The sequence below is a fragment of the Amblyomma maculatum genome, chromosome 1 (assembly GCF_055883805.1).
Source record: "Amblyomma maculatum isolate TAMU_Amacu chromosome 1, ASM5588380v1, whole genome shotgun sequence".
Taxonomy (NCBI): Eukaryota; Metazoa; Arthropoda; class Arachnida; order Ixodida; family Ixodidae; genus Amblyomma; species Amblyomma maculatum.
Window position 1 is genome coordinate 210,467,797 of NC_139344.1, and position 8,261 is coordinate 210,476,057.

At 48.2% G+C, this 8,261-nt stretch overlaps 3 non-coding genes across 3 annotated transcripts; 2 read left to right on the forward strand and 1 right to left on the reverse strand.

Moving 5' to 3' along the window:
* Window positions 1-3,623: 3,623 nt before the first annotated feature.
* On the reverse strand, window positions 3,624-3,696 carry TRNAS-CGA (transfer RNA serine (anticodon CGA)). Its single transcript has one exon. It is a non-coding gene; the product is annotated as a tRNA-Ser (tRNA).
* Window positions 3,697-5,977: 2,281 nt separating this feature from the next.
* On the forward strand, window positions 5,978-6,050 carry TRNAS-CGA (transfer RNA serine (anticodon CGA)). Its single transcript has one exon. It is a non-coding gene; the product is annotated as a tRNA-Ser (tRNA).
* A 429-nt stretch (window positions 6,051-6,479) lies between these two features.
* Window positions 6,480-6,552, forward strand: TRNAS-CGA (transfer RNA serine (anticodon CGA)). The gene has a single exon. It is a non-coding gene; the product is annotated as a tRNA-Ser (tRNA).
* The last annotated feature ends 1,709 nt before the right edge of the window (window positions 6,553-8,261 follow it).

The following is an 8,261-nucleotide window of genomic DNA, read 5'->3' on the forward strand; positions in this document are numbered from 1 at the left end:
GCGACTGGATGAGCCGTTTACCCAGGGCCCAGAGCGACATTTCGTGCTCTGCAGCGTCCTTAAAAACCCCCTATGTCCAGCCCCTCTCTGAAGATGCTGACCAACCAAATCCAGGGCACGCCCCTCAGGTATCGGCATCCAATCGAACACATCACTGCACTGATGGTCTGAAGCACTGACTGGTCCGGCATTCATTCGTTGGGCGTGATCACTTGTTGGCGGGAAAAGCTTGGGAACGGCGAGGAGAGGAGGTACATTTCTATTCTTCAGCAAAGAAACCACAGGCTGGTTCTGGGGGTTTTACTTCTCAGAAACCCGAGTGCACGTGGCGCCGCATAGGGCTCCCAACATGGTCCCTTTTCGACAATTGCAAATCTTTCCTGCATTCCCGGGAAATCACTTAATGGCCGTATGAGTCATGCTCTTCTCTTGTCCTGCACGTCAGCGGACATGTCACTCTGTCGTCTCCTTTGGATAGGAGGCATTCATCACTGGAGGATAGCACTTCTCGACTGGAAGGGTGAACAAAAGAAAGCACTTCCTGCTATTTCCCGCAGGGGGACGTTTCTTTGTGTTTTTCCAGACGTTCTCTTGACAGGGCCAATTTGGCATTTGCAGGTTGTCCACAAAGCAAAACATGCTTACAAAACAGGATTCCTGGAAACAGGCTCACTTAGAGCCAATGGACCATCACCACATATTCACAAAACTTTTCCATGCCCACAGGCGAACAATAGAGCGCGCAAATGCGGATGCTTGGTCGTAACAATATGGTACGACAGGTTTTCCCCGAATGTATTGAACATTATTTTCACTCCCCACCCCCCTCCCTCTCTCATCACGCTTTCCGCCATTCTGCATGCTATGCGTGCGCATTAACCGCGTATGTAGTAAAGCGTGTAATAAATGAACTATCGTTCTTTGTTGCTGTTGCCTCGCATACTGCGCGCTGTTGTTTTCACCTCAAGCGTTCGTCAGAGACCGACGGAGCGATTACAATTTGGCTCGCAAACACATATAAAGGGGCAAAGCAAATCGGCGAAAATGTTCCACTAGTGTGAGCGCTCTGCACGGTTCAATCCAGTAAGAGCCGCGATTGCCATTGGGGCAACAGAAACAAACTCGAACACGCAATCAGAACGAAGAGCGAGTGGGAAAAGAGAGAAAGTGAAAAAAGAATAACGAAAGGGGCGAACGGGAGCGGAATAAGGTGCTGCGTGCATTTGCTAAAAGTGCGAAGCTTCTGCTGCTGCGAGCCGCGTGTGCGCACGGACTTGGCGATGGGCTGTTTATCTCCGGAGTGGCAGGCGGCTGGCGCGGACGTGGCGTCTTGTTCGCGCTTGTGTTTTTCGGCCGAGGCCGCGAATAACCGTGATTGCACAGGTACAGAGGCAACCCACGGTACGGCGGCGACGGCTCCAAACACAAAAGAGGGTGCCGAAGAGGTGGCGGCGGACCAGCGACCGGCGGCCCACGACGAGGCCGCCGCTGATCACGTCGCCTCTACCCCCCCCCCCCCCCCCCCCCCCGCCTTTTTCCAGCCACCGGTCGGTGCTTGCCGCGGCCTGGGCACGCCGTCGGGCCGCTGACGCACGTCCACGCATGTCCCGCACGTTTCCTCGCAGCTCGTCTCTCACGCGTATCTGATGAAAGTATGACACCCCGCATTCCCTCTTGTGCATTGTTTCTGCCCAGTACCTCAGCATCTCTGTCCCTCTTCTTCGTCACAGTTTTTTTTATTCCTTTGTTGTTTTTGCTTGCCCACGTGCGTCTATGTAATTAATTCCAAAGAGGCCCATATACCATGTTCCGAGAGCGCCCTGTTCCTCTACCTCAACCAGTAAAAGCTGAACACCGCTCCGCATGCTATGGCTCCGAAGTCATCTGGGGGAAGCTTGCCTCAGAAGCTCCAAAATAAGCCTTTGATCTTGTTTAATTTTTTATTTAGAATGCCCCATGCGACTCACATTCGCACGCGCTTCTTTTCCGTAACCTACGTTGTGCCGCATGTTTTAGGAGAGCGCTGCATGTTCAACCAGTTTTCGCCTCTCTTCTTTTTTTAACACGCCGCTTAAGCTGTATTCAATATTCCCCGCTGTCCACTTTTAAAGTACACGGGCTCGCTGAGCTAATGGTGAATGCTGGACTAAAAGAGTGGGAAAAACGAAAAAAAAAAAAAAAGTCGGATTTTTTTAACATATGTATTTCATCGCCGTGACCTAGAGGATCAATAAATCACTGTTCGCTGCAAGCGTAGGCGCGCGCTCACCTTATTCGGCCGACGAGCGGGCTCTTTCATGCGTGAAGTGATGATGCATTTCTCTAGCGGCGGTGATTAGGCTTGTTGGACGTGCCCAGGAGAGCGTTTTGTTCCAGGCGTGGCGGCGCCCCTCGTCAGGGCTCTCCGCGCCGTCGCGCCCTCGCCCGCGGCGCCCGAGTTGATGACCTCGTTCCGAGCAGAGTTTGCATTACACAATCGCTGAAAGCTTTTTGAATGATTTGGACGTGCGTGCGTGACGCCACCTCATTTTCTGATTTTTTTTTCTCTCTCCCTGGTTCCTCTTTGCGGTCCAACACTCGCATCTCGCTTTCTCCCCTTCTCTGTTCTTGCGCTTTTAATCTACGAAACACTCAGTGCCGCCGACTACATTGTAGCGAACGGGATGTCCACGCCGATCTGACTGGAGCTTATTTTGGGTTTCTTTTTTTATGCTGCTGTTTTGCCTTCCCGCGTAAAACGCGATCTTAAGGCGGGTATTCTATGATGCGTGCTCGGAAAGCAGTTAACTTGACACTTTCTGAAGCAAGTGCAGTGGTCGGGTACCTTTGTTAAGCGATGTTTAATCCCTCTGTGCTCAACTTACAGGCCCTGGCTCAACATGCATGCTGCATGCATGTTGAGCATATATATATATACGGATCAATTAAGGGGAAATGAGGGTGCTCGTTATAATACATGAAGAAAAGAAGCCAACAGTCGGCGAGGCCAAGGAAAGCGTTGGGGATGGTACTTTATGTCTTATTTTTTCTCAATGTTTACGTGGACAATCACAGAAATTAGTAGTGTAATCTGTTTAGGGGAAAGGTAATTGAACACAAAGTAGAAGAAAAAACAACGTGCCGATGGTGGGACCCGAACCCACGACCTCCGAATATCGCGTCCGGTGCTCTACCAACTGAGCTACATCGGCCGCTGTCCCCTCTGCTACTTGCTTGGGTATTTATGTTGTCTGTATACGAACCTTGAGAGTGTTCACCAGCGCCACCCTCAGCCAAAGCGGCGGACGTGGAACGTCCTTTGTTACCGCCAGCGTCACGTAGAACGTGATCAAGAGCGAGGGCGAAAGCTGTGCTAGAACCCTCTTACGCTACCTATGGCTTCAAGACTGCCAGAACCGAGACCCTCGTAAGCTACAAGCGGATCAATTAAGGGGAAATGAGGGTGCTCGTTATAATACATGAAGGAAAGAAGCCAACAGTCGGCGAGGCCAAGGAAAGCGTTGGGGATGGTACTTTATGTCTTATTTTTTCTCAATGTTTACGTGGACAATCACAGAAATTAGTAGTGTAATCTGTTTAGGGGAAAGGTAATTGAACACAAAGTAGAAGAAAAAAAAACAACGTGCCGATGGTGGGAACCGAACCCACGACCTCCGAATATCGCGTCCGGTGCTCTACCAACTGAGCTACATCGGCTTTTTTTTTTTCTTTATTTCCTGGCTTTGGTTCATACCATTTCACAAGAACACAACACGAATAACACAAAACAAAGTACATATTGGAAGGTCATCATCAGCCAATGTCAGGCTGGCTTCGTCTCAGTACATTAAAACTCCCGCAACGACAGCAAAGGCTCTACCCTTGAGAGCCATTCGGGAGGTTCAGCAGCCACTTTCTGTATGGCAATAAACCAATTCACACTTTCTCGAAAGTATATTCTAGCGGGTCCAGCATCCCTGTCGCAGTGATAGCCCGCCATTCTGGAGCGCCATATAGAGTGGAGGCCCATGAGCATGATTAAATCATACGGAACGCCGTCTTCATTATCAATGCTTAAATACCGGATGCCGTGGGAGTCTAGTGGAAATTCTTTCTTTATCGTACGTTGCAAAACATCCCAGAAATAAACCCCTTCCCAACAATGCAAAAAAAACATGGTCTATTGTTTCCGGCTGCTTGCAGATTAAACAGTGCGCCCCCCACGGTAAAAAAAAATCCCTTTCCTCCAAAAACTTCTTTACTGATAATGTTCCGGTGTGTAATTTAAAGAAAAATGTCTTAGCTCCTGGCGACACCTGCATTTTCTTTACTCTCTTCAAGACATCTCTGCCCGGACCTCCACTGTATAAGGTTCTGTACAAGGGTTGTGGCAAAACAATGTCACATAAATCGCGATACAGCTTTTTTCGTTTTACAGTGGACAAATATTCATTAGAAAAACGCACTGAAAGAAATCTTACACTAGCGACGACCTCCCTGTAATAACCAAAAATCCCACCCGTAGCTTGTTCGGTGGAGACAACAAACTCCGGCAGTAGGCGCCGTAGTCTAACTTGGCAGACGGTGCGTAAGAAAGGGTCCGAAGCATCCCGAAAAAACAAAAACCGGTTGACCACCTGCCGTAAAAACAGATGGCCGAGTCCCAAACCGCCGTCTTTTACCCGACGGAACAAATTCGTCCTGCTGCAGCGTTCCCATTTACCTGCCCAAACAAAAACGGCGAAAATCCTGTGTAACTTCTGTACGTTTACGCGCGAACAACTCAAAACTTGCATTGCGAACCAAAGTTTGCTGATAAAAAAAAGATTGCATACAGTAGCTCTGCGTGGACAGACACACCGACCAAGTACTTGGGCGTCGAGCTGGATGCCTACCGCGAAAGCGAGCATTATTGGAAAGGGCAAATGACCGAACTACGGGAGAGAGCCGAGAAGTGGAAAGGCGCCAACATGTCGATTTTTGCCAGAACTGAGCTACATCGGCCGCTGTCCCCTCTGCTACTTGCTTGGGTATTTATGTTGTCTGTATACGAACCTTGAGAGTGTTCACCAGCGCCACCCTCAGCCAAAGCGGCGGGCGTGGAACGTCCTTTGTTACCGCCAGCGTCACGTAGAACGTGATCAAGAGCGAGGGCGAAAGCTGTGCTAGAACCCTCTTACGCTACCTATGGCTTCAAGACTGCCAGAACCGAGACCCTCGTAAGCTACAAGCGGATCAATTAAGGGGAAATGAGGGTGCTCGTTATAATACATGAAGGAAAGAACCCAACAGTCGGCGAGGCCAAGGAAAGCGTTGGGGATGGTACTTTATGTCTTATTTTTTCTCAATGATTACGTGGAGAATCACAGAAATTAGTAGTGTAATCTGTTTAGGGGAAAGGTAATTGAACACAAAGTAGAAGAATAAAAAACAACGTGCCGATGGTGGGACCCGAACCCACGACCTCCGAATATCGCGTCCGGTGCTCTACCAACTGAGCTACATCGGCCGCAGTCCCCTCTGCTACTTGCTTGGGTATTTATGTTGTCTGTATACGAACCTTGAGAGTGTTCACCAGCGCCACCCTCAGCCAAAGCGGCGGACGTGGAACGTCCTTTGTTACCGCCAGCGTCACGTAGAACGTGATCAAGAGCGAGGGCGAAAGCTGTGCTAGAACCCTCTTACGCTACCTATGGCTTCAAGACTGCCAGAACCGAGACCCTTGTAAGCTACAAGCGGATCAATTAAGGGGAAATGAGGGTGCTCGTTATAATACATGAAGGAAAGAAGCCAACAGTCGGCGAGGCCAAGGAAAGCGTTGGGGATGGTACTTTATGTCTTATTTTTTCTCAATGTTTACTTAGACCCTCGTAAACATTCAGCCAAAGCGGCGGACGTTCCACGTCCGCCGCTTTGGCTGAGGGTGGCGCTGGTGAACACACTCAAGGTTCGTATACAGACAACATAAATACCCAAGCAAGTAGCAGAGGGGACAGCGGCCGATGTAGCTCAGTTGGTAGAGCACCGGACGCGATATTCGGAGGTCGTGGGTTCGGTTCCCACCATCGGCACGTTGTTTTTTCTTCTACTTTGTGTTCAATTACCTTTCCCCTAAACAGATTACACTCCTAATTTCTGTGATTGTCCAAGTAAACATTGAGAAAAAATAAGACATAAAGTACCATCCCCAACGCTTTCCTTGGCCTCGCCGACTGTTGGCTTCTTTCCTTCATGTATTATAACGAGCACCCTCATTTCCCCTTAATTGATCCGCTTGTAGCTTACGAGGGTCTCGGTTCTGGCAGTCTTGAAGCCATAGGTAGCGTAAGAGGGTTCTAGCACAGCTTTCGCCCTCGCTCTTGATCACGTTCTACGTGACGCTGGCGGTTACAAAGGACGTTCCACGTCCGCCGCTTTGGCTGAGGGTGGCGCTGGTGAACACTCTCAAGGTTCGTATACAGACAACATAAATACCCAAGCAAGTAGCAGAGGGGACAGCGGCCGATGTAGCTCAGTTGGTAGAGCACCGGACGCGATATTCGGAGGTCGTGGGTTCGGTTCCCACCATCGGCACGTTGTTTTTTCTTCTACTTTGTGTTCAATTACCTTTCCCCTAAACAGATTACACTACTAATTTCTGTGATTGTCCACGTAAACATTGAGAAAAAATAAGACATAAAGTACCATCCCCAACGCTTTCCTTGGCCTCGCCGACTGTTGGCTTCTTTCCTTCATATATATATATATATATATATATATATAGGAAGAAGAGGAAGAAGGCGAAGACAAATCCACATGTCGAAACGTTGGCTCGACCTGCGAACTGTTCCTTGTTCAGTGCTCCTATATTATATATATATATATATATATATATATATATATATATATATAGTTTCATATGCACAATTTACTTGCGTACTGGGATTATTACCTTTCTAAGGTTATTCAAAAGCATTTCCAACACTTATTCTACTTCCACCGCGCACGTGGCTAAGTGGTTAGAGCGCTCGACTGCTGATCTCGAGGACGCAGGTTCGATCCCGGCATGGCGGCCGCGTTTCGATAGAGGCGAAACGCAAGGCGCCCGTGTGCTGTGCGATGACGTGTACGTTCAAAAACCTCAAACGGTAAAATTGTCCGCAGCCATCCCCTGCGGCGACCCTCATAGCCGACGTTGCTTTGGGACTTAAAACATTTGAACCTCGAAAACGAAACTAAACCAAACGTGACACTAGTGAACATAGTTTGTGACCCTAGGGCTTGACCGACGTTTAATAAGGTTAAACACTTTTTCCCTATTTCTGCTATAGTGGGATATTTCCTCCCTGGCTGCTTAGCCAGACGGCGGATGTCGGCTTCTTTAAGCTTTCAGCTCGTATTGGGGTCAGAAGCATCGCGGCTGCACACGCAGTTATTTTAATACTTGAGGTATGCTCACCTCTGAAACTCAACGCTCATCAGCAATGGTGTGGACGCCATTACTTGGCGATTCTCAAGCACACCAACAGTGCCGTACAATGTTTCGTTGAGGCAGAACGAATACTTAGCGGAGATTGTGTATATGCACGTAATATGTCGGACAAAACTGCGTGTGGTAGACTGAAAACTGGTGTTAATGCCTGCTGGAGAACAGCATGTGTCGCTATAACTATACAAAGCGAAAAGTAATTCTTATGCCGCGAGAACTTTTGTCGGCCACTCGTGTGCTCGTGTAAGTACGCAAATGTATACGGAGAACTAAACAGTGTGCTTAACAAACTGTAGTTACAAGTTTTTCGCTCTCAGCGTGAACTTTATTTTTGAATACCATATCAGAAGATCATCTACTTTCATGTTAACTTCCTCAGGCTCTTGAAGCCCCTGTACGTGGGCATTGTGTAGGCGTGAAAACTGTTTTTCCGTGGACGGCGTTCAAAGCTCCGTCTCTTACTCCTAGCCAAAAGAGAGAAAACCAAACAGGGTGCTAATATACAACATAATTCTCAGTAACTACTTACCAGATAAACAAGCAATTAATGTGCGTGGGTTGCTCAAATTACTATACTGAGGATTCCAGTAAGCCTTTTTCCAGTAATTATTAAGCCCAAAATTTGAAATTCTTCTAGTAATGGTGGCTATCAGGCTAAAGAGGATCAGCTTGCAAACCATAGTACACAGTGCTGGCATAGAAACACGCTATTCCTGTGACAATCGGTGCTCTTTAAATCTTCCGGGCACACATGGGAGGCCATGGTGCTGGATCTTTCCCGGAGCCTATAACTTTTTTTTTTTTTTTTTTTTTT